The sequence below is a fragment of the Mastomys coucha genome, unplaced genomic scaffold, assembly GCF_008632895.1.
Source record: "Mastomys coucha isolate ucsf_1 unplaced genomic scaffold, UCSF_Mcou_1 pScaffold2, whole genome shotgun sequence".
NCBI classification, from domain to species: domain Eukaryota; kingdom Metazoa; phylum Chordata; class Mammalia; order Rodentia; family Muridae; genus Mastomys; species Mastomys coucha.
This window is the reverse complement of record NW_022196902.1, coordinates 15842130-15845031: the sequence shown is the minus strand read 5'-3', so window position 1 is coordinate 15845031 and position 2902 is coordinate 15842130.

Sequence of the window (2902 nt, the reverse complement as noted above, 5' to 3'; positions counted from 1 at the left end):
GCACAGACCACCAGAACCCACCAGAGTCCTCACCCTCAGCACAGACCACCAGACCAGAGTCCTCACCCTCAGCACAGACCACCAGACCAGAGTCCTCACCGTCAGCACAGACCACCAGAACCCACCAGCGTCCTCACCATCAGCACAGACCACCAGAACACACCAGCGGCCTCACCGTCAGCACAGACCACCAGGCCAGAGTCCTCACTATCAGCACAGACCACCAGAACCCACCAGAGTCCTCATCGTCAGCACAGACCACCAGAAAACGACTAAGAACAATCCCCCTTAGATTATAGTGAATGAGTTTCTGCTATTCTAACTACATGAGGTACATAAATGGGTGTCAGCTGATACTTCTGTGGGGAAAAGGTTTTTGAATTAGTACTCACACACACACACACACATGCATGTGTGTACACACACAAGCATACATCCACACGAGGTAATTTGAAAATATGCCAACATTTTCTCTCAAAATAATATTAGCATTATAAATATCTCAATTAATACTTTAATGATTTAGTTCCATAGTTTAGTACAGGGTGATGATAATATATATTTTAATTTCAAAAATTCTAAAAATAATCTGTGAAATTATCCAAATAAGTTCAAATTAGCAACGCTATAACACAGAATGTACTGATTTACAAGAGCAGCAAAATGTTTCAATTCTCAGTTTTCCTAGCTTTCTGTAGATGCAAAGTCCTGCATGGAGCACATTGTTGAAAAATAATTTTTAGAGAATACTTCTACTAAAGCAACTGTTATGTAACTAAATTATAGAAATCTTGTTTATCAATGCACTAGATAAGGCTACATTTTAGTTTCTGAGTTAGCACTAAGCCACTGATGGATCTCATTACCTTTGTCAGGCTCTTCACAAAGTCTCTTCACAGGTCAGGAGGGAGGGTCTCTAGGGTCTGCTTCAGCTGCTGGGTGTTTGTAGATCTATAGTCTATGGAAAGAATGAGCAGAGCCCATGCTGGAGCCCACAGCAGAAACCCTGCCTGCAGTTGGGACCAGGGTGCCTTTCTCTGCCTCTTGTTCACCTGCTACTGGTGAGAGCCCGCTACTGGTTTATGACAGTGAATAGCTAGTACACACAGAATGCCACGAATATTAAAATCTGAAATAGATAAGCTGATAATAAATCTTTCTGAAACAAGGTACCTGTGAGCTATCAATACAGCAGGAAGGAGCTTGAATTCTAAACCACTATCCGGAAGTGCGCTCTGAGCAAGCTAAATAGCCAGGGTAAATATTACCACGACTTTAAAAATAACCCGAGGGATGGGCCACCCATAATCACAGCCATCAGTGTTAACAGAATGTAAATGAAAACACATATCCATTTTACCTGCCTTAATTGTTGATTGATCTGAAAGCAAAGGACTTCTCTATTACACACCAGTACAAAGGAAATAGCCAGTACTCAGAAATGTATTCATTACAGGAGCAGATGTTAGGTACATAGTATAAACTGAAACCTAAAATATCTTACAGTTAGAAAATACCACAAAGATACAGTTCTTATGTAGTAGTAGTAGTAGTAGTAGTAGTAGTAGTAGTAGTAGTAGTAGTAGTAATTTGAAGCGTTCACTTTAAAACTAGAAAGAATTTTTTTATATCCTGACCCAGTACAGATAAAGGAACAGCAAAAACTGAGGGAGAAGAGACTTTAGAAAAATGTCTCTGCTCTGTTTAATCCTCTCTGGTATTTGCTGTTTTATTCTTTTTTGTTTTGTTTTGTTTTAGTTTGTTTCTTGGCTTTTGTAGGGAGTGGGAGGTGTTTCTTTGTTTTTTGACACAGGGTTTCTCTGTGTTGCCCTGGCTGTCCTATACTTTAGAGCAGACTGGCCTCGGACTCATAGAGATCCACCTGCCTCTGCCTCCCCAGTGTGTGATTCACCATGCTCAGCATTTCATTCTTTTTTTTTTTTTTACAAGTCATATTTAGAGAACAATCTTGTCTTTGAAGTTATATGGTCAGAAATATTTACCTATTGCCTTATTTTCATTTCTACATACTCAATTTCCAAATAAATCTCTTTGTCACTCACTCTTTGAGCTCCTGCCTTGACTGAGGCTAAATGGAACAGCTGCAAGCAGGGCTTCTCATCCACTCGAGACTGTTATGTGGGAAACATGTGATGCTAGAAAGGACTGATTTTCACTCCCAACTCTTTAAGCTCTTAACATTCACACCTTGTTTCTGATTCATTGTGGGTGAAAGGTACATTCCCCGCCCTTTGAGTTTGATTTTATTTTATATCTATGGGTGTTTTGTCTACCTGTGTGTTTGTGTACCACATGTGCGCAGTGCCCGAGGAAGCCAGAAGAGGACGATGGATCCCCAGAGACAGGGGTTTCGAAAAGGTGTGAGCCGCTTTGTCAGTGCCACAAATCAAGCTGGTCCTCCGGAAGAATCCAGCTCTCGATCTCTGACTCCAGTGCTCTCAGCCACTGAGCCATCTCCCTGTTCCCTACAATGGCCTTTGATTTTTGAGCTTTACTATTTTATTTGTAGAATGTGGACAGAAATAGAGATATTTTTTTTCCATTTGAAACCTAGCCCACAGGAATGCTTGCTCCTGAATGTCTTCTATGTAATCACCGCATCTTGCCCACTGTCCAAAGAGGATCAGATACATGTGGAAGACATGGAGCCATGAAGAGATACAGAACATGGCAGAGCCTCCTACCAGCCTCCAGACAAATCCAAGTGTAAGTCACTGCTTCTGGTGGTTTGAATGAGAACAGTCCCCACAGACACACATGTTTGAATGCTTGGTCCCCAGTTGATAGAACTATTTGGGAAGGATTAGGGGTGTGGCTTTGTTAGAGGAAGGTGTCATTGGAGAGAGCCTCAGCTTCAAATGTTCATGCCATTTCCAGCTAG